Source organism: Ursus arctos, chromosome X (assembly GCF_023065955.2).
Source record: "Ursus arctos isolate Adak ecotype North America chromosome X, UrsArc2.0, whole genome shotgun sequence".
Lineage (NCBI taxonomy): Eukaryota > Metazoa > Chordata > Mammalia > Carnivora > Ursidae > Ursus > Ursus arctos.
In genome coordinates this window covers 55,066,588-55,092,366 of record NC_079873.1, presented here as the reverse complement: position 1 = coordinate 55,092,366, position 25,779 = coordinate 55,066,588, and the positions used below count along the sequence as shown (strand labels likewise).

The window sequence follows — 25,779 nt, the reverse complement described above, 5'->3', positions numbered from 1 at the left end:
GTCCTTCCTGTGTCTCCCTTTTATCCCTTCTTTATGTTAGGGCTCGCCTGAAAGTAGTGTCTCTAGGGTCCCATTTTTAATTTCTTTTGTTTCCCCCAACCAAGGAAAGGAAGAATCTGACTGCACATCTGTTTGGAATTTGGGGGTGGGGGTAGGGAAATGAGGCAGCTCGGCTTCTCCTGCACTCCATGAGTTCCAGGCTGGGGAGAACCGGTGAGAGCCAGGGCCTCCTTGCGCCGCCCCCCACCCTGCCCCCCATGGTCCTTGTCAGCTGCCTTCTCAGCCTGTCTCATCTCTGAGACAAACAAACAATCAGGAGGCAGACCTGAAACCTTTTGCTGAGGCGGCAAACAGCATGGCCGGGCTCCGGCCTTAATGGGCCCCAGCCCCGGCCTGTCTGCTCCCTCCCAGCCTGCCTGCCTCCAATGTGTTTCTGATTTGTACTGAGCTAGCGGCTCTGCCACGCTGAATGTGGCAGCTGCCTCGGCCCCGCCTCTCAGGGATCCAGGGGTGGGAAGGTTGGGAGAAGCCAGAAGCTTGGTGTAGAGGCCGCGGCAGGAACTTCTGAGATGTATACGCAGACGTGGCCCGGGGAAGGGGGTGGGAGTAGGGATGGATTTCATCTGGCTATAAACAAACATGCTTCTCATTTAGGGACCTACGGGTGCCAGTCACCAGATCCCCCTTACCCATTTTCCAGGGGGCAGGCAGAGCGAGAGCAGGGATGGAGACACCGGGGAAGTAGATTGGGCTCTTTTCGAGGAGTGCCACTCTCAAAAGGTGGTGGGGATTCTCCCACGATGGGAAAGGCAGAGGTGGGCATGAAGAAAAGGAAGTTCTGAGAACTCTTGCGTCCAGAAGAGGCCTAAGGGTATGGAGACAGGAGGTTCTGTCTGCAAAATAACTGAGCAGAGGGGGCCAGGGAATGCGATCTTTCTGACTCCCCTCACCCAGTCCTAGAAAGGGAGAACGTGGGGTGTCATGGGGTCATTTACTGTACAGCCTACGTGTCCCAGGGAACAAGTGACCATCAGGGAGGCAGTCCCTGGGGCCGGATGGCCTGGCCCTGGGACACTAAGGGAGGGCATCGTGTCATCTTTGCTCATTTGCCTCACACACCTACCCTTACATACACATAGGCGTTTTCTTGCACATTTGGGTTAAGCAACCTGGCACATTTTCCTTTGCCCTTTCGGCCTGGCTCTCTGTTTAGAGATACCACCTATATGTTCTGGCACGCTGAGGAGGCCGGCAGAGGAGACAAAGAAGGTGGCCACTTCGGGGACAAAGTGGTTCTGAATGTGCTGATAAGGTCAGTTTTCTTTATCGTTTGCCCCACATCTTGTGCGGGCTCTTGGGCCATGGCTGCCTCTCTCCTGGATTGCTTTCTCCCCTAGAACCAGGGCTGAGACTGGAGTCAGGGTCAGAGCTGAGTGGAAGCAACTGGCTTCACTCCGTAGATGTGACCAGTGTGGATGGAGACATCCCTTAGGCCCTGGCCTTGACAGTGGTCCAACCACCGCTCTCTCAGCCTGGACCCAGCCTACAGCTGGGACTTGGTGGCAAGCCGGGCCCGGAAGGTAGTGGGGTGCTAGGCCAGCTAGGCAGAAAAGGCGAGGGGCCATGGAGAACCTTGGGTTGTGTTCACAGAGGAAAGCCCAGCGAGTGGACGGGGCCTGTCTGGGCTGCTGAGCCACGAGCCTGTTCCATCCTTGCCACAGCCTTTCCAGACTCCCATTCATGGGAGTGTGGGAGGGCAGGGGAGCAGAACATCCTCAGGAAGGCAGCCCCTGGGACCCTGTGGCTTTGTGGCTATTTATTCCTCCTCCTGCTTTTTCTTAAGCCCTAAACATTTCTCATAGTATCTAGCCAGTTCCAGTTATGTAAGCAGCATTGTGTGTTAACAAGAAAAATATCCATTGGTGGTGTATGGAATCCAGTGGCCTTTGTCCCCCAAGCCACCCAGTACTTCCCTTCTAGCTGAGGCCAGGCCCCACTGTGAGCTGGGGGATGGAGACTGTCTTCATAACCATTGCTTCTGTCACACGATGGGACGTGTACGCTGGGACCCTGTGTGTGTGTGTGTGTGTGTGTGTGTGTGTGTGTGTGTATGCGTGGTGCGGTGTGTGGGGAACACACACCTTGCCCCGTGGACCTCTGGGGGTGAGGGGCACCAGGTTTGACCTCAGCAGTGTCACAGTGGACAGACAGTTCTGGCAGACACCTCCCTCCTATAAGCACTGTCCCCACTAACAGCCAGTTGGCCCCTCCTCTGCTTCCCCAGAGAAATTCACCTCTCCTCTGTCTGTATTCTTGCTCCACCCTTCCTGGTTTCCCCATGGCTCTCCCAGGCCCGGAAGCCACTGAGTCAGAGGCTGAGGGTGCTGTGGTAGGGGCAACAGAGACAGACAGCCGCTAGGGGAAAGAGCAGGCTGCCCAGGCCAGGTGAGAAAAGCTTGAGGCTGAGCTCTGCCACCGGCAGGCTGCAGGATCGGGGAAAATTCATTCCCTGGTCTGAGTCTCGGTTTCTCCATTGAAGGCATGTGGTGGGGGGAGAGATTAGATCAGATGGCTATGAAGGGCACCGAAGCCCAGGCGGGTGACAAGCCAGGGCCCCACCTACCGAGCTCCACTGTGCCGGGCGATGGGGTATTGCTAGCAGTGCCAAAGGGCTCAGATGCTTTTCTGAAGGCAGCAGTCCCTTTAATCCTTCTTCAGGCTGCCAGCCACATCAAGCTGGCCCTGGCTGTGAGGGGGGCTCAGGCCCAAGCTTCTAAAGGGAGACAGAACCCACTCATTCATTCATTCATTCATTCATTCATTCACTCACCCATTCGTCCATTTATTTTTCTATTTAGCCATCACGTATCGACACCTAGGGTGTCAGGCACTGTTCAACCCCATCCAGCCCGAGAGACTTACTACCTTCGTACCTCCGCCGTCAGAGGCCTCTGCCTGGCCTCTCCTCAGCTAAGCAACTTCTCCCCCAGGCTCTGGGGAGCTGCCCCGCCCCCCCCCCCGCTCCTCCCCCACCCTGGCCCAGCCTCGTATCCAGTGGCCCCTGAGCTCACAGTTTCTGGATGGCAGCTTTTTTTCTACGACAAGTCCCACCTTGGCCAGAATAGACCTCCAGACCTCCACTCCTGGGCTTATTATCTTTTACAGGCTATTTAGCCCGGTCTCCTTTTCTCTCCTGTTCTCTCTCCAAACGCTAAAGATTCCTCCCCTTGCTTTGCTTTATCTAAGGTGTGGCTGGGCTCCAGGCCTCCCGGTGGAGCCTTCTGGATCCAGCCTTCAGTCATACAAACATCCCATGTGCACATCCCAGCTCCTCCGTGGCACTGAGCCTCCCAGCCCCCCCACCACCCAGGAGCACCTTCAAACCCAGCTCTTCTCTACACAGCTGTGGGCGGGCCTTTTGACAAAGACCCTGGGGGCAGCCAGCAGGGAGGGGCCTGTGAATCAGTAGGGGCTGGTTTCCCTCACGGGCAAGGCTGGTGGAGGGGACTGGGGGGGTGGGTAGGTGCTGGTGAGTGGGGATGGAGGAGGATGTGTCAGGGGACTGCCAGCTGGGGTATGTGTCAGAGTGAATGGGCCGGTGCGTGTCTCCATGTGTGACCCTCCCAGCAGCCGTCAGCCTGCATTAGTGCACACATGGGTGAGCCTGCACGTGGGCACGAGAGGCAGCAGGGTATGAGGGAGGGTGGAAAACAAAACAAAATAAAACACTGGCTGCAGGGGCAGAAGAGGTTTCTAGTCCTGCCTCTGCTGCCAGGTTTCTAAACCCCTTCCCCCTCTCTGAGCCTCAGTTTCTCCCTGTGTAACGTGTCAGAGGGCTGAATTGGAGGTCTCGAAGGGCTATTCTAGCTCTAACATGCTCTGGTTCCTTCATGTTCTGTGTACTAGGGCAGGCTCAGAAGCTTCCTTTCTAGGGAAAGACAAGACATGCAGAGTCACCTCTAAAATATCGATGAAACATCCTTTCCTTCACTCTTGTGTAAATCTTAGACTCTCCTTGTCCTTTGTCTTCCTAGAGCCAATGTAAGGGCAGAGGTGGAGGGGAGGAGGACTGTGTTTGAGAAACATCTCCCAGTTCGGGAGGGTGGGGTGGGCAGAAGGGAGGTATCCAGGGATGCCATGTGCGCACAGATGCAGAGGAGGCTGCTGGCGGGAGTGTGAGGAGCTCACGCCGGCCCTGCCACCACCGCCGTTCCTCCAGGATGGCCTCAAGGGCGGCGGCGGTCTCGTGCAGCTTGGGCATCCGTGGAGGCCAGAAAACCCTGTATTTACCTGGAGGATGGGTGTTATATTACCAATAAAAATAGCAAAAAATTGGGGCGCCTGGGTGGTTCAGTCTGTTAAGCATCTGCCTTCGGCTCAGGTCATGATCCCAGGGTCCTGGGATGGAGCCCCTGCGCCAGCCTCCCCGTTCTGTGGGGAGTCTGCTTCTGTCTCTCCCTCCACCCCTCCCCATGCTCACGCTCCCTCTCTCTCGCTTGTTCTCTCTCTCAAATAAATAAAATCTTAACAAAATAGTAAAAATTTCTGAAGGTGTTTTGGTTCACACTTTCTATAGGAGTTTAAGCATGCTTGTATTATTACTGTTTTATTGGGAATGGCTTATGGGGGCCGGCAGGAAAAATAGGAAGCTAAAAATCTCCCATGCCAGCCTTGGTACCACCACAATGAAACTGGATTTTAATCCTGACCTTACCATTAGCTTCCCTGGATGACCTTGGGCAAATCACTCGCCTTTCCTGTGCCCGTCTGTACAATGCTGGAGGGGCCGGCGTCGGGGGTGTGGTTTCCACTGTCCCCAAAGGGCCAACCTAGCCAGCTTTCACGTGCAACAAATCCACCGCTTCTCCCAAGACCTGGAGCTGTGGAGGGGCTGCAAAAGGGGGTCAGTTCCATTTATATTCCAATGAAAACAAGAGGCCGGGCAGGGAAGCACACTTTCTGAGTCTTGATTTGAGGTCAGAGAGGTGAAGGGACTTGCACAAGGTCTCAGAGCAAGTGGGTGGTGAAGACAGTCCAGACCAGGTCTTCTGCATCCCAGTCCAGTGCTCCTCCATTGTCCCCCACCCTTATGCAGCTAATTTACCTCAGGGGGTTCTAGGAGAATGGGTGGGAATGAAGAGAGCTCTCAAGATCCACAGCTGGGTCTGAGAAGGTTAAATTCCCAGCTGGAAGCATTCAGTGAGGCCTCCAGAAAACGGGCAGTCCTTACAACTTGCAAATAAGTACTTCAGGCCACAGGAAATGATCCCAGACCACAAGGCCCCAGGATTGCACCAGAACAGTCCTGCCTGCGTGTCAGCCAGCGTGTGGGAGAGGCAGCCTGGGGTGGGGCGGGAGGAGGCATCCTACAGACCTCGGCCTTAGGCCCAACTCTGGGATTCTGCAGGCTGAGCAAACTCGGGCCAGTCACCCCCCCAGCCCCATTTGTAAACTGGTAATCAGAGGCGGTAGCTCCGCCTTGGGTTGCTGGATAACTAGGTGGACCGGCAGATGGGCAAAGGCACTGCAGACCGTTAAATGCTGCTCAGGCAGGAGGGACTGTTCTCGGAGAATGGCTGCTTGTATGTATGCATGACTTCTGGGTAACTTCAGAGGACGTCACCCTGGAGGTACCATGTTCCAGGGCCAGTGCCTCCCGTTTGGAAAGAGTTGGGAAAGTGGGTGATTATTCTGTGTGTCGGGGGTGGTGAACGGATGTGCCCCTGAGGTCGGAGACAGTGGAACTGGGGGCCCGTGGAGCTGCCTTTCATGTGGAGGCTAAACGGACGGGTCCTGAGGGCAGAGCTGAGGCCTGTGGGCACGAATGCCATTCCACAAAGCCCCCCACATCGCCCAGCCCTGCCGTGACCACAGCAGCGCACGGGGGACTTGGGGGAGGGGGGCGGGCCTTCTGGCCTTTTCTCTGGGAAGAATCTCCTTCCAAGACTGTCCCGGCTAGAACACAGGATTTCCATTTCAATGCTCCCTGGCAAGCTGCCCTCCCCAGAAATCTGCTAAAGGCCCACGGAAAAGCCTTTAAAAACACACTAATTACAAACAATTCCTCAGCTTCTCCTGATTTCCCTCCGCGCGGCGCTGGGGGTGGGGCAGGGTGGGCTCAGATGGGGAGGGGTCACTAACTTGCGACTGCAGCTTTTGTGTGTGAAAACCCCACTGGAGCTCTCGGCCCTGAGCACTGACCCAAGCAAGGGTCTCCTTGGGCTCCTGCTTCCTTCTGGGTGCCCAAAGGCCTAGCGAGGCCTGGGTGGTTGGGAGAAGCCACGAAAACCTAGAGCTGGTGACTGGGTCTCCAAGAAGCCTGCTGTAAATGGGGCCAGCATAGGAACTTCAGGGGGCCCTGCCTGCCCTCACTCGGCTCAGCCTGGACACCAGGTGCCGGCCCTCAACCCTGCCCTGCCCCCTGCTGCCGCTGGGCCCCGTAAGCCAAGGCCCTGTACGGCCATGGGAGCCAGAGTTAGATGTATGAGAGATGGATGGATTCCATATTTTCTACCCATGGCCCCTCAGGGAGGGAGTGGGTTGTCAGGTAATGGTTTCTGAGCTCTCTAAGTCGAACAAAGCTCTTTCTTTATAGTGGCTCTCCACAGTTCTGGCCTAATCTGGAAGAGAGCCTTGGGCATCTTGGCTAAGGTTTGGCTTGCTCACAGCAACCCTACAAGCAGGGCCCCAGCCCTGGAGGGGTCATTCTGGGCCTTTAGGAAGCCGAATAAAAGGAACGCCACTAATCTGTTCTAACCGGCCTCAACTCCTGTCTTTGTTCATGAAGGGATGCAGTGCCCTGGGAGAACGGGGGGCACTATTTCATGCCTCTCAGGCCTCTGTCTAATAATAACAATAATCACCAGCATGCACAGAACATGTACTCCGTGCCAGAAGCAGTTCTAAGCACTTGACATGTATTCCCTCATTTAATCTTTGCAACCAGCTCCACGACGAAGAAGCCAAGGCACAAAGAAGTGACTTGTGAAGGGTCGGTTGGTCACACAGCCGCCAGGTAAAGAAGCCAGGCTTGGAACCCAGCTGGTCTGACTCCAAAGTCCTAATCACTGCATCTGCCATGACAGATGCCTGCCCCCATGCCAGCCATTCCACACGTGTCCTCTCACGTACAATTCTGGAAGGCACACGTGAGCGTCTCTAGTGTGCAGACGGGGCAAGGAAGACGTGACAGGTCTTTCTCAGGGTCCTACCATCGGTAAGGGGCAGAGGTGGTGTTTCAAAACCTGGCTCTGCCTGCTTCTTGACATGCTGACTTCCCTCCAACCCCTTTGTCACAGTTACGCGGTTACAAGCATTCTAAGAACTCTGATGCAATGTTCTATCTGTTGGGCGCTTACTGTGCAGGAGGCCTGTGTCTGTCTTATTTGTGCTATCTCATTTGAGACTTGCACCTACCGTGTGAGCCTGGGGGTGTCATTCCCGTTGGTGGATGAGAACACCAAGTCTTAGAGACCTATTTTGTCTCCCTTCCCTCTAGGCAGGACACCCCCAAACCACTGCAGCATTCACATGCCCGTTTCTTTGCATAAGAACCCTCCCCGGCCACAGTCCGATTCTCCTGAGATGTCCAGCCAAAAGGTAATGGGGGCTTGCTTCAGACTTTATGTGTTGATTCAATGTCGGAGTCCCCGCTCTGCCACTTCTGAGCTGGGTGACTTGAGCTAAGTCGCTGCCCCATTGGAGCCGAGGCTACCTCATTACAGGTGCGTGAGGCTGATCAAATGACAAAATGCGACGGCAAAGCATTGTATAAACTCTGGAGAACCGTACAGAGGTGAGCAGGGTTTCTGAGACAAAGGTACTCATCTCTGGGTTTTCATCTCTAGCATTCTGGCATGACCTCATCGCACACGTGTCCAACACATGCGTTGGCACCACAATTGAAGCACACACACCGGCACCAGTAAGCTTCAAACAGATGGGTGAAAGAGGATTGTCCTTGCCCCTGAGTTGTCTCTCCTTCAGGCAGTACAGTCGCTAGTTCCTTTAAGTCCTTCCTTCCAGAACAGGATTTCTAGGATTTCTTCATGCTAAAGAAGAGGGCACTTTCCTCCAAGGCACTTAGGTAAATTAGAAAGGTCATGGGGTTTGGAATCACACAGACTGGGGTTGAAACCTATGTGTTCCCAGTTTCTAGCTGTGTGATCATGGGACATTCCCCTTACCTCCCTGAGCCTCAGTTTCTCCATCTGCAGAATGGAGATGATGTTCATACTCTCCGGCTGGCCCAAGTCTCAGATGAAAGGTCCTGGGCCAGGGGCTAGAGATGCAGAGATAAATTAGACCTCAGTCCTTTATATCAAGTAGCAGGGAGGAAGGTCAAGCAACAGGTAGATGGTCTCAAGTGCCATGGTGGAATTTAGCCAGGGCTCTAGGGGCCCAGAAGAGGGCCACTTATCCTAGTCTCAGAGGAGAAGGTGGCTTCACAAGGATGGTAATGTCTGAGCTGGTCCTTGAAGAGAGAATGATAGCTAAGAACAGCTAACCCTTACACAGCACTGAATATGTGTCAGGCGCCATTCTAAGTGCTTTGCAAGCACGATCTAATTAACAAGCATGCCCTTTGAGATGAATACAACCTTAGGCGATAAAAACTGTTGATAACCGCATTTCATAGATATGGAAACCAAGGTACCGAGAAGGTAAGTGACTTGCCTGACTGAGCAGCCAGACCCCTGAGTTCGAGCTCTTAACCACCCCACCAAGCTGCCTATGTGATTAGGAGTTTGCCGGCTAAAGAGGAGACTGGGAGTATTGAGGTTGACATGAAAAGCGTGGTACGTGCCGGGGCTAGGCCATGAGATGGGTAAGCAGGGTCCTTGTGCATCAGGCTGAGGAACTAACACTCTACTCTGGGACTGCGAGGTGGATTTTAACTGGGGAATTACATGCTCAGAGTCGTCTGCAGGAAAAGTCTCTCTGGTTGCAGTATGGAGGCTGGTCAGAGGAGGACGCACTCTGGCGGCAGAGAAATAATAAAGGCCTGAATCAGGGCAGTGTTTGTAGGGATGGAATGCTTGGGACGGATTCCAGAGCTATTAAGGAGGTAAAATTGGCAGGTCATGGTAATTAATTAAATGTGAGGGGTGAGGGAAATGGAGGAGCAAAGGTTTCTAGCTTGAGAGCCTAAGTGGGTTGTGGGGGTGCCCCTTGAGAAATGAAAAGGGCAGAAATGGGGCCCCTGAGTATAAGTTCTGTTTGGGGTGAGGTGGGTTTGACGTGTCCTCGGAGATGACCGCTACGGAAATACTAATACTGACTGAACCTCGGGAGAGTGGTCCAGGCTGAGGCGACATTTGGAATTCACTTGCCTAAAGGACGTGGTAGAAGCCACAGGAATGGCTGAGCGTGCCCAGGAAGCATCTGTGAGGAGAGGCTCGTGAGCGGCAATTTGGGGACCCAGTCTTTAAGGGGCACGCTGAAGAAGAGGGGCCTGGGGAAGGGACTGACGAAGAGTGGTCAAAGAAGTAGGAGGAGAACCAGGAAAACCATAGCTAGTAGAGAGTATAGAATTTGGGAGTAGAAATTCTCATGAAGCAGGAGGTGGTCACAGACATCTCGTGTGGCCAAGAGATCCACGGAGTTAAGGATAGAGAAGCATCCACTGAGTTCTGTAATTAGTTCTCTGAGGTCAGGTGAGAGCTGAAGTAGGGACGGGAGCCTGACAACAGGGGTCTCACGTAGCAAGTGCAGGTGAAGAAGTAGGGACAGACCAGCAAGGACCCTGGGAAAACGAGACATAGGGCATTAGCTAGAGGGAGACACAGGGTCAAGGGGGAGCCAAGAGCACATGATGGGAATATCAGGCCCTTCCCTCCCGGCTTCTTTGCTCCCTGCCCACCCCTTCCCCCAACTTGGGTCTTTGCCCTGGGCATGCTGGAGTTTGTCAATGCCTTTCAAAGTGCCGGGCCCTCCACCTCTCCTCAGGCTCCCTCAAGTCTCACAACAGAAACCTCCCTTTGCTTGGCTCTGGAATAAGCCCCTGGGAGAGCCAATGAGACAGCAATTAGACCAGTTGCAACGGCCATCCGCTCACATCTCTGTGCCAGGGCAGGCCTGCTGGCACCCTGCCAAACTCGTCTGGGCCAGCCTCACTGCCTGGTCCTCCTCCTGTGTAGGCCCCGTGGCCTCCATCTGTGGAGAACCCTCCAAGGGGCTGGAGGCTTGGGAGATGGCCTTGCTGACCTCTCCGGCCTCTGCCCCAGTGGGATGTCTGTGCATCCAGCAGGCAGCTGTAAGCCTGTCAGCCCCAGGCCTGGGCCAGGGCCCATCAGTTTCAGGACAAGGAAGGTAGAATGAAAGTAAAAGTGCAGGATCAGGGTCCCCTCCCACACCTCCACCTTTCACTTCTTGTGGGGCTCAAGATGACACCCCCTTACCAGGCTCCCGGGTCTCCCTGTCTACGAAACTTTAGAGGATTCCAGTTCCTGGAGATAAATCCGTGTTTGTCTATGGGGCTGGTCCTTTTGGGCCTGCGCCGTCTGCCTGCTGTGCTCTGTGGCTGTTGGGACCTGATTTTTCCAGAGTCTCTTCAGCCTTGGTGGGAAGACTTCATCACCCTGGGAATCATCCATGTCCCATCACTCGCCCTGGCCATAGCACACTCTCCTCCTTTCCTGTTTCAAACTTGCACTCAATCCCAGCCCCCGCCTTTGACTTCACCTTTCTGAGCTGATGTATTTTAGAAGTATAAAATGTTGCTCTGTCTCAACGGCGTTCGCGAGAATGAAGGCTAGGAACACCCCAGTCTACTCTACATTGGGAAGACTCTCCCTGCCTCCCTCCCTTCCTTCCTTCCACACATATCTCAGTGTCTGACTCTGCTGAGTCATGGAGAAATGTGGCAGAGATCACCCCTGCCCTTACGGACTCACCCTCTGGTGGGAGATACGGACATGGCCACTGGTAATTCCAAATGTCTGTTAGGTATCCTGCTGGGAGATGGTTCCAAGTACAGGGAGGGAGCGTGAGGGAGGCAGTGGCAGCGTTCTTACCAGGCACCAGGGAGACTTGCAAGGGTAGTAGGCATGTGGGAGGCCTACGAGGAGGCAGAGGAAGCAGTGTGGGAGGAGACCCAACAGTACACAATGGCCTGGTGTTGTTGAAGGCTGTGGCTTGAGTTCTGGGCACCTCTTATGATACAGATGCGGGACACTAAGCTGTGGAAAGAATGTCCTCCCCCAGGGTTTTACCCTTGTGAGGTGGTGGTGAAGAAGCAGGGGAAAAGCTCCATGAGCCACGGGTTGGAAAACTGTGGTCACCGCGCGGGGGCTGTGGGTGGCAACCCGGCATCCAGGCCCAGCTGAGATGGAAGGTGGGGTGGACTGGAGCCAGACCGTGGCTGTAGAGTAAACTGGTACCAGAACCTTGAAACCCTTAGTCTTCTCATCTCTAACATGGGCATAATAGCGCATACTTTCTAGACTTGATGTGTGGGAGAAATGACATAATGCCTATAAAAAGGCATTGAAAATGTGAAGCCTTGTGTCCATGGGAAAGATTGTTGTGATCAGGACCCCTCTTCTGGCCCCCAGCTTAAAAACTACCACCCTCAGGAAGCCCTCTCTGCTTCTTGCCAGCTAGAAGGCATCACCCCACTTCTGACCGCTCCGTGTAGAGCATCCGTGAGGGCCTTGAAGGCCGAGCCCATGTCTGATGTCTCTCAGCATCAATGGGGCCTATCCCTGGGTGGCTCCCCTGCAGGTCGAGACTCATCTGCAGTTATGTTCTGCCACATGCATACACGGCTGAACATATGAGGCTGGGCAAAGGTCCAGGTACCCACACTTGGAGATATCCCTGTGGGTACAGGTGTTCTCAGACACACCCCACGAATGCCCACATTCACATCTACATCTCCCCTGTGCACAGCTGGCAACCACGCACATGTGTGTGCCCTTCCAGTTGCCCCCCATGAGTCCACTGGGCTCAATACCACCCACTCCAGATTGCAGATGAAGAAAGTAAGGCTCAGAGAAGTATCCGCAGCCAGAGAAGCATCCAATGGAGCCCTGCTGGGCGCAGGCTTCCCTAGGGCATGGCCTCAGCACCATTGGCGCTCACCGGCCTTCCTGGGCTGACTGATTTCTGTCCCACGTTGGACACCAGAAGGCACTGGTTTCATCCTGGGAAGTGCTCACTGAACTGGTCACTTGCTGCGAGGGCATTGCTGCTGGTGGGATGGGGGGTCGGGAGGGTGAGGGGGCAGATGGTGGTTGAGGGGGCAGAGCTGAAAGGGGGGAAGCCTGATCAAAACCATGTCACAAAGGAGGGGAGGAGTGGGGGAGAAAGAGAGAGAGAGACAGAGAAAGAGAGAGAGAAGAGAGAGAGAGGTGTTTCCATTCACAAAGAAATCATTATGGTTAATTTAATTCATTGTAGCGTTTAATACAGAAAAGCTTTTCTACAGAGACTGGGCATCAGGCCAACATTTATATATAAATGGGTTTTATTTTAAAAGCGAATGCAGCGAGGGGGATAGACTAGGCTTAGCCCTCTCATTCCCTCTTTTCTTTCTTGAGCTACCTTTCTGAGCTTGTGTAGATGAGGAATTGGGTCTCCCACAAAGCAGGAACCCCCTACTCCCCACTCCTGTGGCCCAGAGTTTCTCTTCGTCCTTTTACAAAGACTGTTTCCCCTGCTTTCTCAGGAAACCCTAGGCTAGGCCCGACTCAGAGCTGCATTGAGAAATTAAAATCCTTGAATGCCACTCTACCTGCCTTCTCCTCGTCTAGGTCAGGCTCTTCCTATGGCACAGAAGCTCCCCTGACTGTGATTATACAACTTGGTCTGTGCCAATGGCGGACCTCAAACTCGTGTCTTCTGTTTCTCAGTCTAGCATCCCAGAAGTTCAGCCCCCTGCCCTGTCAGCTCTTCAGTCTGCACCCAGCATTTTGGGGGCCTAACACTGCTTCCCCCTGCACCTGACTCAGGCCCACATCTACCCTTCTAGACGGTTTCTCATGCCTCTGAACTGCTCCCCCACCCCCATTACTCCTAAAACTCCAGCCAGCTAATCAACTAATTCACACCGTGGTGTCAATGGCAAATAATAACTTACTGTGAAGTGCTCATGGTGCACTTTCAGGCTCTCCGAGCTTCTCAGAGGCTGGAAAAGAGCTGTGGGGGAGAGGGAAACCTGTTAAGAGCCCATCTCATTATATTACAAACCATTTATCCAGCACCCTGTGTTGCCACATATTCACGGAGTGCTGCTGGTCTGCGATCACAGCATATATTCAAAAAAACACATTTTATTTATTTATTTGAGACAGAGACATCATGCAAGAACACAGGGGGAGGGCAGAGGGAGAAGCAGACTCTCCGCGGAGCTGAGTAGGGAGCTCGAGGTGGGGCTCGATCCGGGGACCCTGGGATCCTGACCTGAGCCGAAGGCAGATGCTTCACTGGCTGAGCCACCCAGGCGCCTCTGGGATCACAGCATATTGATGAACACACTGCCATGGGTTGAGTGGCACCAGCTCTTAAAGGAACATGTCCAAGGAGGCCCCCAGATCTATGTCCCCCCTTTTTCTTCCCAGCCCTTGGGCTCTTGCAACAGGGGACCAGACACACCTGGACAGCCCCTTTCCTCCCCTTTAGTGTAACCTGGCCCCCAGGACAAAGGATGCACATAAGATGCGGGAGCTCTCTGGAGGGTTGGCTTCCTTTCTCTCTGTGCCATCGGATGCCAGCTTCAGCTGGGAGGGCCGGGATCCATGTTCTTCCCGCGATAGAATGACCCATACATGGGCTTATCATGACGCTTGTGTCACAGAGCTCTAGAAAACTGAAATGCCGTGCCCAGGGCCATGGAGCTAAGACACAGGGGATCTGGGGCTGACATTGAAGTGTGGTGACCCCTGAACCTCATGGCTGACCGAAGCCCCCCATCTGTGGACAAAGAGGACCAGCTCAGGGGTTCACCAGTATCAGGGGATGGGGCTTCTGATTCACACAGGAGGACATAACCTCTTGGGTGGGCCTCCTTGAGCTCCCCACCAGACTCCCCAACTCCCACGGGGAGGGAGCTGATTTGCTGCACAGACTCAAAAGAGGGAGTTGAGGCCTGGTCCCAGCCCTCAGGCCTCTAGAGGGCCCCTAGAGAATGACTAGAGGGGCTCGAGGCTGGCTTCTAGGCCCTCAAGGAGGCCAGGAGTCCCAGGCAGCCCTCCTGTGCATCCCCAGGTTTCTCAGTGGCCTGGCTGGTATGTGGGGTATTTGGGGTTCAAGCCCAGCACAGTCCCACATCTGGATCCTGTTAGCTCTCCGCGTTCCTTCTTGGCCAGGAAGAATGTGTGCAACGCCGGAGGAGCTGCTGGACTGCGGTCTTGCCGCTCGGACCGGGCTATCAAAGCCGAGTGGCGGGCAGCCGGCCCCTGGGGGGGGGGGCTTCCCAGGCTCTCCGTCATCGCGCCGCCACCGCCAGTAGCTCCAGGGTGGAGCAGGGCCCTTTCAGCAGGCGCTCTCTGCTGCATAGGAGCGAGCCAAGCGGTTGGGCTGCGCCCGGGCCGCTGCTTCTGATTAGCGGCTCACCCGCTGCTCTTGCCCCCCCTTGCAACCAGAGCAGATGGGAGCCACCCAGATGCCACCCTCTCCAAAATGCAAGGCTCTGGAGGGGAAGGGACCCTCCGCCGTAGTCAGGGCAGGCAGATCTGACCTCTGCAGACCTCTACCAGATTCAGAAAGCGGGCACTACTGTTCCGTTCTAAATCTTCCCTAAGAGTCTCCTCTCTGATGAGCTCCACCCACAACGAGCCTCAGTTAGAGGCAGTTATTACAAAATAACACTGAGGCCCGTGCAGTGTTTTAGAGTAGAGCACAGTGGTGAGGGTGAAGGTTCAGGAGCCGGTCCACCTGGGTTTGAAATTGGGCCCTGCTCCTTCTTAGCCCTGTGACTTGGGGCGAGTGACGGAGTCTCTCTGTGCCTTAGATCTCTTTCAAACCTTCTGTGACATCACAAGAGCAATAGGTCCCTGGGTCGCTGGGTTGCTGTGAGGCTTAAATGCGGTAATACTCATCAAGTGCTGAGAATAGTGCTTGGCAGGTAGTGAGCACCCAGTCACTTAGTATTGTTAGAGTTTATTCACATCCTTTGACTCACTGGAGCTTGCAGCGACCATGTGACCTAGGGATTGCCATAGACAGCCAGCTAAGGGAGGGCTTCACCCCGGGTTGCATGACCAATAGGGGCAGGGTTGGGACCTGGCCGGTGTCTTTGCCCTATTTCTGCACCTCCTCCCATGGCCCACGGTGGCCCAGGAGAGCCACAGTGGGAAGGAACTTTCACCCAGACTAAGATTTTCCACTTTTGCCACACGGCTGATGGGTCACGGAGAATAGGTCAAGCATTTGAGTTGAGTCCAGAGAACTGCTAATCCCTCGGGGCCATGGCTGTAGAGAGATAATGTAGACCTCAATGCCAGTGGCCGAGATCCGCCTGGGGCCCCTGAAGGACCCACCCAAGGTCCCCCCAAGGCTCATCTCGTTAACTTGCAACACGCCAAGTGGGAATGAGAAGCCAGGAGTCTACGATGCAGCTGAGTGCCTGGAAAGGACTTGTGTCCTGATGGTTGTGCCCTGGCAGTCATGGGGGAGAGGACAGAGGTAGGAGTGCCACCCACGTGACCAACTGGGCATTGGATAGCAAGCAGCTCAGAGGAGCAGAGGAGGTGTGGGTAACAAGGGAATCCAGGAGCCCACCCTCTGGCCCTTTATCCTCTGGGCAGCATGCAGGGGGCTCTTCGGCAGCCGATTTCCACTTCCCCTGCTTTTCGGGCAGATAGATCCTCGCTGCCTGCTTCAGTGCTCCTGGAGGGGTTAGGTGGTGGTGGGGGGAATGGGAATTGGAGGCGTCCCTCCTCTTTTCCATCAGGGGTGAAACGCTCTCCCAGGCCCTGCCTGCAGCCAAGGTGTCCCGGACAGCCTTGCAGAGAGCTGGTGGGAGAGCCTCCAGGGAATGTGACCACAGCTCAACCTGCCTCTGCCCACAAGTCAGCCAGCACCAAAGGCCTCAAGCACCCTTTCTAAATCGAGCTCGGAGATTTGCTGAGGATTGAGTGCTGGAAGCAGGAGACGGAAAAGGAGGAGAAGAGAAAGCCAAGAGGATGCTGCTGATATAGAGCTCTCAAGACAGATACCCAAGGGGCTGCTCAGACAGCAGCCACAGCTCCTCCCACATGGCTGGGGGTGAGAGGGGGAGGAGGAGAGCACAGCCAGAATCCTAGGTTCGAGTCCAGATTCGGCTATTTGGTAGATGCTGATGCTGGACAAGTCACTCCCTGTCTTGGAGCCTCCAGGGCCTCATCTGTATGTGGAGGTAATAATGCCTATGCCTCAGGGCCGGGTTGAAGACAGTGACATGTGGAAAGGGCCGGGTACAGGGTCAGTCCCAAAGAGGTGCTCAACACAAACTCAAAATGGCTCAGCACAGGCTCCATGAAGCCATTGCCCATAACCTCAGCACAGACAGCTTTTTGGGTCTGTGTCCTAGCTTCCCTTGTCATGGTCGTTTGTCATTTTTTGCCTGCCCCTTCTCCACCCCTCTGCTACCATCCCCTGCCCCCACCATGGCATCCTGATTTTTTTTTTAAGGATTTTATTTATTTGTCAGAGTGAGAGAGAGAGGACAGAAACAGAGGGAGCGGCAGGCAGAGGGAGAAGCAGGCTCCCCGCTGAGCAGGGAGCCCGATGCAGGGCTAGATCCCAGGACCCAGGGATCATGACCTGAGCCGAAGGCAGCTGCTTCACCGACCCAGCCACCCAGGCACCCTGGCATCCTGATTTCTTTTGGAGAAATTACCTCTCTCATTTTATGTTGTCTTAGTAGGGGGTAATCTAAGGCCACTGCTTCAACTCCAGAGGTCAAGGGAGCTGATGCATGACTGGAACTCAGCCAAAAGTATGCTCCCTCTTCAAGCAAGAGCCATGGTGGAAGAGTGGAGACTGGCCACACAGGCTGCCTGGCAGCGAAGGTGTCCTGGCCAGACCACGCCGGTTACAAGACAAGGACTGCACTTTCTGTGTGTTGGATGCTCAGAACTTCCCTGCCTTCCTTCTGCTCACTCACATCTGCTTCTGCAGCTCCCATGAGTTCTGAGGATGCCCCTGCAGGAGCCTCGGTACACATTTCCTTTCTGCTCCAGGTGACCCAGTTTGGTTTCCGCGTGCGCCCTGCAGACACTCTCTCCTCCATCCCTCACCAGACTGCGAGGACAGACACTGTCCTCTGGTCCACCAGTTCCCCTGTCAGTGCCCAGCATGGTTCACAGAGCACACACTCACTTGCACACTCCCGGCCCCTGACTAGGGAAGGAAGCTGTGCTTTGCCAGAGGCTGGGCAGTTGCCTTCAGCTGGGGGAGACCTTGCTTGGCAGGCAAGGGAGGAAGCCATCTGGTGTGGAGGCAGGGGTCAGGATGGATGGCTTCTGGAGGTGTTTGGGCACTTCGGCCACCCTCGGGAGACACATGGTTCAGTCCTAGCAAGGGCCCGGCCCAGAGCAGGCACTTTCTTACTTCTTGTTCGTGCCCTGTAGTTTTGCTACTGTTGCACCGAGAAGACAAGGGTCAGTGAAGAAGCATCAGGCTCCCATCTACAGGCCAGCACTAGCGGAACAGTGTAGGGGGCCAAGGAACAGCTGGAACTTTATTCTGCGCATCTGCACACGTACCTAAGTAAACGTACAGCTGTAGAACTGGCTTCACTTGTCACAAATTGGGTCCTACTCTATATGCGTGCATGCTTTACAACTTACTTTTTGGTCTTAGCAGTGGGCGCAGGCATCTTTCCATTCTGCATGTGTTGATCTATCTTATGCTTTTGAACAGCCTCGATGGATCCCCTGGTATGGAACAGTTTATTAAACCGGTCCCCTACCGATGGCCATTTAGGCTGTACGCAATCTGCCTGTCTTCTGTGGGCTACGATTTGACATATATCACTGCGCACGGGTGAGTCCTTCCGTACGATAATTACCCAGGAGAAGAATGTGGGTTAAATAGTCATATGGTCTCTCATTACAACTCTGTCTCCCCAACTAGACCGTAAGCTCTGGGTGCACTGAGAGAGAGGGAGCTAGACAAGGACGAGATGAAGGAAGTAGCTTGCAGGTAGAAGGATATTGATTTTCCACCTCAAACACAGTTCCAGCCTTCTGAGGAACAAAGCACTGAATCGAGAGCCATCTTTCAGGACCTCTAGATCAGGCCCACATAGAGCCACATCGCAGGAGAGTCCTGGCTTGGGTGAGTGGAGCCGGGAGCCAGCAACCTCTCTCTCCACAGTGAGCTGGGCCAGGCTCACAGGCAGAATGTCTGAGTCGTGCCTCCACCCTCCTCTCCATGTGGACCCTGGGATCTGTATTACCAACAGCCCTCTTCTTCCCGATTTGCCTGCCAGAGACCAGGGTCTCAGCCCCCCCCCCCCCCGCCACCACCAGGACTGCACACCTTCAGAAAGCACGCCTGGACATGGCACAGGGCACGGAGTCCAGAAAGCTTGTGAAGTGCAGAGCCCACTGGCAGCACCTGGAAGGGGGTGGGTGGGGTGGAGGCCAGAAGCTGGGGATTTTTCCTTAATAACAACCTGGTGCCCCAATTCTTTGGCAGCTCTGCTTGCCCCTCTCCCTCCTCCCTCCTGGAGGAGAGCCTTCATCTTCAAAGCTTTTTGGGAAACAGTTAATTAACCCCCACGGCCCTACTGCCTGCCCAGAAGGCTGCTGATTCCCTCATCTCCGGGGGGGGGGGGGGCGGGGAAAGGGGAGGGCCAGTGAAACTGAAGCCTAAGAGAAAGGGTGTGGAGCTGGGACCCAAGTGATCCCAGGCTCCCAGACAGGGAAGCAGCCTTCCCTTCCCATTCCCCAGCCCTGCCCCTCAAAGGGCTAGTGGGAGCCCCCGGGGCCAAGCTAAACAGTGAGGGGGCTAGGAGTTTAAGAGCTTCTCTTCCAACACAGTGTAGTTTGGATTAGTCATAGCAGCTCTCCGTGCCTCAGTTTCCTCATTGTTAAAACAGAGATAGTGATAGCACTTAGTTGTCAGGACCCTGGGAACAACCGAATGGTACACAGGAAGAGCAAATGCTGTGGGAATGGTATGTGCAGATAACAACTGAAAGAAGGAGCATCTGGGAGCTGTCTCATGAGCGGGGGTCGGGGGCACTGAGTGGAAGAGAGGGGTGTGGAGGGGGCTGTGGGGGTGGGTTGCCCCCCTCGTGCTCAGTGACCAGGGGGAGAGGAGCTGGCAGGAAGGAGGGGCGGAGCCTTGTTTCCTGGCACCGTCTTCTCCTTCCTTGTCTTCACCCACTCTTTTTCTGTTCCAAGTTTTATACACACACACACACACACACACACACACACAGACATTTATCTCTACGTTCATGTGCATATATATACACAGAGGAGACACACACACACACACACACACACACACACACACACACACCAGCACACAAATGAGCAGGAACAGCCTTGGATGGTGTCTTGTAACTTCTATGGCCATGCACACAGCATCCAGCCTGCAAAGATGCCCCCTGCCCAGGTGTGCAAGGCCTAGGTGAAGCCAGGGAGGGACAAACAGGAAGTGGGTGGTGAGCTGAGCTGCAAATGAGACGGCCTCCTTAAGCCTACCTTTTCTGCTTTTGGTTACCTGCCTACCCTCCATACTTTGTGTGTCTTTCTTAGGACGAGTACTATAATTCTTCTTCCATTCCAGTTAATTCTCCATATATCCTGTGTTCCCTGTGAGACTGGAAGGTTCCCAAAGGCAGCACCACGGTTTTTTCTTTCTTGATGTTCCCGTTCCTGGCACATTGGGCATTAGCATGTACTGTGTGCCTCCATGGTGCCTCGAGGGGGGGGTTTCATCTTCACACCCCAGGGTGAAGTTAGCCTCATCTTCCACATTTTATACATAAGGAAACTGAGGCTTGGCACGAGGAAGCGACTTGCCCCAGGTTGTGCAGCTAAGGTGGGACAGAGCTGGTGTTCCTCTCCCGCCTCTTACAGCCTGCTGTTTTCTCTCGGGGATTTTCCAGGGGGCTCCCTGGGTGGGGCATGGAAGCTGGTAGGGCCAGCCCCTCTTCTGGGGCTTCAGCGAGAGTGGACGGCAGCCTGACTTGGAGAATGGCTTGGCTCTTGGATGCCTGTAGCTTCTGTGCCCCTCCTGTGCAAGGAGCTCAGAGGCAGCAGCCATCTCGCTTACACACCTGGAGAGGCTGGTGGTGGCTGGCGAGGAGAAAGACCCTGAGAAGGAAAGTTCTGGCCATCGACAACAGAGCCAGGAACAAACCAGAGCTGAGCCAGGCCCCATGGAGTGAGCTGGGAGAGGCTGAGCTGGGGTCTGCTGATGCCATAACCTGCTTGGGCACAGGTCTTGGGGTCAGCAAGCGGTGCTTACAGCGCCAGGGAGAAACTGAGCCTCCCTGAAGCCAAGCCAGGGTCTGGGCCGCTGTGGCCAGGCTCTGTGGGTGGAAAGGGGGCAGCCTGGCGCCTGGTAGGAGGGGCAGCCAGGTGAGCAGCGCTCACCCTAGAGGAGGAGGGGACTGGAAGTCCAGAGCAGGAGGCTTGTTTCTCTGGAAGGGAAACCTTCAAACACTAATTGGTAGTTGCAAGTAATTAAAGTAATTTACTCAGATTATAAAGAAATGTCTTAAGAGTGATTAAGCAACTCTGGCTGTGTATGGTTGTTGGTAATGACTTCCCCAGGGGGATTAGTACACTTGGTAGGGTGTAATAGGGATGCTCACACCCGATGGGTCCTGATGCCTCGGCGTCGGGGGGGGGGCGGTTCACGGAAGCTGGGGGTGCTGGGGACTGCTGAGATTCGCTGGCAGAGATTGACAGCAGATCCGAGTGTGCGCAGACCCACGTGCAGACATACAGTGCCATCCCACCCAGCCCTCGGCCTGGGCCTGGACATGCGTATGTAGATGTTCCCCTGCTTTACACAGACCCCTGGCAATCAGGCCCCTGTCGACACAGCAAGCTGTATACATCGGGCTTCCGCAGGCCTGGGCCCCCACACACGTCTCAGGGTCATACCCACACCTAGACACGGCAGAGACTGCCCAACCTGCTGAGGCTCAGGGACACACACAGTCTGTGGGTCTGCCAGGGCAGACACATATTTACACAAAGAAATACACATCCACAGATGCCGTGACACATGTGGACAGACACATGTATACAATCACACCGAGCCGCAGATGTCTACCTTGACCGAGACAAATGAAGCCCAAAACACATGTAGACTCAAACACACATACGGAACCAGAGCCTTCTGCGCAACTGCAAATCCACCTAGAAGTCCAGCTGTCACGTATGTGCACATGCGCATGCAACGCACGCACTGTTTTGCAGAGCCCTGAGAGCTGCTGTCCAGCTTCTTAGGGAGTTCAGAGGTGGCTGAGTCAGGACGCAGGTGTCCTCTGGAGCACCACTCTGTGGATCCCTCACCCGTCCACACCTCCCCAGTCACACCGTGTGAACTGCAGGCAGGTTGGAGGCAGAAGGGGAAAAGAGCATGGGCCAGAGTGGGGGCATGACTGAGATGCGCTCTGAGGAGCCCTCTATGACCGTGGGATGTAGATAACAGGGCCGAGGCTCTGAGCCCAGACCATCACTTTCTAGACACGTGACCTATTTCCATATGTGTCCCTTCATGCAAAATGAGGATAATAATAATGCTGTCTTCCTCCTACGCAGGTTTGTCGTGCGGATGAAAGAAAAGAACCAATAAGGGAGTCTTTTGCACGCAGTAGGCCAGCAGCAGATGGGAATTTCCTTCCTCTGAGCCTTGGGGAAACTGCCCAAGCTCCCCTTAGCTAGGGGAAAACCTGCTCCGAAACCCCCTGCATAAAGTTGGCTGGAAGTTGGCCACTTTCAGGGGCCCAGATCCTTGGCCCTCAAAATTGGCAAGTCTGATCAAAAGCAGTGAGTGGTCCTCAGGCACCACGTCTTACTCACTGAATAACCTTGGGTAGCTCCCTTCCCTTCTCTGGGCCTTGGTTTCCTTCTCTGTTCCCCCGAGAGGGAAGGGACAGGGGGAAGGGATGACCTGGATGATCCTTAAGCTCCCTCCCAGCAGTTGCCATTCCAGGGTTCATGTAAATGACCCACTTGAGTCCAGGCGAATGTGAATGATGGAATTGCGATGCCTATTATTTTGCCCTGAGAGGGTCTCTGCTACCCTTGGGGCCTATTGATGGCGAGGAGGGATGGGGGTGGGAGCTGAGCGGGAGGACGCCTTGCTGGGGAATATAGGAGCCCCAAGCCCAGGCATAAAAGAGGAAAAGAATGAAGCAATGTCCATGGGACCATGGAAGAAAAGGAGTCTGGGAAAGGCTTCTGAGAATGGCTGCCCCAGCTCCATTTCCATTTCAATGAATGCCAAGGGCAACTGGAACTCTACTCTCTTGACCCTTTGAGGCTTCCCCACAGTTGTTATTCTGGTGACCACCCCCCCCACCATGCCCTGCTGCTGGTTTCTCTGTCCGGAGTAGCCTTAAAGTCCTTAAAACACAAAAGGCCCTGGGGGAATTGTTGCAGAGACAGCAGGGAGGAGAGATGCTGGGGACAGTCTCCGATGGGCAGGGGCAGAGTAGGTGGGGCAGCTGAGATGTAGAAAGAGAGTGGAACCCACTGCTTACAGTTTGTGGAAGGAAGCAGAGGCCCCCTTGAGGAAGGAGAAATCGCCTCCTGAGGGGCCGGGCCCCAGGCACTGTGGATTCCCAGCTCCCTTCTTGCCCCAATGGGCCTAGGTCTCCTCACCACATTGCCCTTGGTTCGGTCACTTTGCTTCTAAAATTTATTGAGTAGCCAGGTGCGTGGTACCCTCCCTGGGGACAAGTACATACATTCTCTTGCTTTAGCCTCTCAATAGCTCTGTGAGGGTGGGGAGCAGCCTCTTTTGAACCTTGGGAGGTACTATCTGGGCACTGGCAGAGAATTCTGGATGCCCTGGTGAAGCTTCACCTTGAATGAAGCCAGGCCCATTGTCAGTGTCTCCTGAGCCTAGGGCCCTGACACCTGCTCTCCTGGAACCAGAAAGGGCTCTGCTGTAAATGCTAGGTGATCTGCTCTTAGAGCCTTCTAGAGAGGATGCTGCCCCCTAAATCTAGGGCCTCAAGTTCCTGTATCACTTGCCTCCCTAGGTCAGAAGCCTCAGTCTCTCCAACTGCAGTTGTCATCCCCTCCTTCTTATCCTGCTGTCAGGGAGAGGGGAACAGCTGGTTCCCATCCTCCAAATAATAAGCCTGCCGTGCAAATCGTTTTCTAAAATCATTAGGCCACAAAGATTCTATTCAGCTGCAATGTTCTCATTGGCCCCGCCCTCATTTCCCAAAGACCGGAAGACATTCACTCACAGAGACACTGGCACAGAGACACACCCGCGAGACTGAGAGATCTAGGGTCAGAGGCCCGTACAGATTTTCCCAGAGAAAGAGTCAGGAAGACAGTCTCAAAAGAGCCATGAAGCCCCACCCCCACCCCCCACCAAGCCCAGAGACCCAGAGCTTAAGAGGGATTTGGAATCTTTGCACTTTTTGGAAGGACCCTGAGCAGCTGTCTAACCCCAGAAGCAAGAACAGGGCAGGACTGAAGCCTTCCAGGTGCCCAGACCTGTGCTAAGAGGGGAGAGAAGAGATGAAGGGCTGTCCCCTGCTCTTGGGGGGCCTTGCAGTGTAGTTGAAGAGACAGAACCCACTCAGACACATACACTGATACGCACGCCAAGTTAAATACTACAAGGTTTCCTAACAACCATGCAAGAGACATCATGAGATGACATAAGCTCTGTGCCAGACAGAAGAGCTTGGGGAGTAAGTGCCAGAGGACCAAAGAGAAGGGAGCAAACACACAGCATCCTCTCCTTGGCCATCCCTGCCACACTTGCCCGAGGCAATGGGGAAGAACCACTCTCCTCTTTCCTGGCTACAAAGAGGTCATCACCGTTTGGCATTCTGGGAGACCTCTCTATTGACCAGTGCCTGACCTGAAATTGTCCCAGTACATTGGGTCCAGTTGTGGTAACTCAAGGCTCTTCCTAGTAGTCTCTTACTTGGGGTTGTTTGGGCACACAGAGTAGATAAGGGATTGGGGAAGGCCGTAGTTCCCCAGGAATGTTCAAAGGGAGGAAAAGGAAAAACTCCTAGTCATGGAACTTCCCCGGATGAGGAAATGGGGCTGCAGCAGAATGGAAGGACTTGAGCATGGACACAAAGTTAGGAAGGGCTGGAGCCTGGACTCCAACTTAGATCTGTCTGGCTTCAAAAAACCCTACTTTTCTCACTTCATCATAGAATAAGTGGGGCTGCCCCCCACTTATCCCCCCTCCCCCCAGAAGACCAGGTTTGCCTCACTGCATAGTCACCAAGGCAGGAGCGAATCCCTCCTCATGGACTCCTGGATCACTTTCTCTGTCCTGAGGGACTACAGGCTGTCAGCTCAGAAGGTCTCAGCCTCCCGGGGAGTCGGAGGTCTGCCCATCTCACTCCCAGATTGGTCTCTTACCCAGGAGTCTTCCTGGGGACAGAAAAGAGCCTCACCAGCCTCCATTGGCGATCCAGCCTCTTGTCCCCCAGCAACTATAGGGATTTCAGGTGCAAGAGAAGTCCAGAGTCTGGCACAGCTCTCTCACCCTCTGAGACTGTGAAGCCACACCTGGGGATGGACAAGATTAAAAAAATGAAGCTGAAGAGTGTCTCTTTTGCCGGAGGCCAGGGTGGATTTGAACCTACTCTCTGGCCTGGAGCAGCATCCTGTGTCAACAGGCCCCCAGAGAAGTCATATATGCGGTCTACCCTCCTGCCTCCTCTGAGACCTAGCTGAACAGATGTCATCGGGACGGACCTCAGGAACCTGAGCCTTTGGATCAGCTTTTGGCCAAGGGGATGCTCTCAGGGCAGACTGGGAGGCTGCAGAAGGCACCTTGGTTCTTAGAATTGCTGTGGAGAGTGTTTTCCGAAGCATCACCGAAGATAGCCGCCTGGAGCCCAAAGCTCTAGCCACTGCCACCATGATGATTTCTTCTACCCTGATTGTCACCATTGCCATTTCTGTCTCCATGCTCACTGACTGAATAAAAGCTGATATCACTGTCCTCAGCTGCCTCAAGTTTCACATCTGTACTGCCCCCATTATCACCAACAACCACCAGTCATATTCCCCACTCTTAGCTCTTCCACCGCGTTCTCCGGGAAATATAGTTACTTATTTAAAAGTCAATTGTCATTGCTCCCCATGCAGAGGGGACACTAGGAACCCAATCCCTGCCCTTGAGTGAAAGACTGATAAACTAACATAAACACGGGTGCATGGGACCCATCAAAACTAACCTGCGTCCCTGTCATGCTATTGACATGTTTGGGAGTGTCCACTCAGGGCAGGGGCTAGAGTTTTTCCAAGGTGGAGGAAATGTGGGACTTTCCCTGGTTGACCTGGGCACTGCATGGCTGGAGGCCCTGCTGCAGACTGAGGGAGGGGCAGGTAAAGAAGGACCGTGCATAAAGTCCATTGGGAGGGGTGGGCAGGACCCAGGAGAACCACCTACTAGAAGAATAGGCTAGGCCTGGGGGTTGACAGTCCATGAAGCCTTGAAGTTTGCTTGCTCCCACGGCCAGCTCCCATGAAGACCTGTGCCCACATGTCCACGGTGAGGAGGTGACTCATGCCAGGCTCCAGGGCAAGGTGGGAGAGGCAGTCTACGACATGCCTTCCAAAGACTCTAATAGGGTGTGTGAGCATGTGAATATGAGAGGGGGAG

General features: G+C 54.5%; 1 long non-coding RNA gene across 1 annotated transcript; it reads left to right on the top strand.

Annotated features, from left to right (window-relative positions):
* Nucleotides 1-5,350: 5,350 nt before the first annotated feature.
* Nucleotides 5,351-25,110, top strand: LOC130543698 (uncharacterized). Its single transcript, XR_008959204.1, has 5 exons — nt 5,351-7,015; nt 7,499-7,599; nt 16,847-17,141; nt 17,848-17,970; nt 21,720-25,110. It is a non-coding gene; the product is annotated as an uncharacterized LOC130543698 (long non-coding RNA).
* Nucleotides 25,111-25,779: the final 669 nt, after the last annotated feature.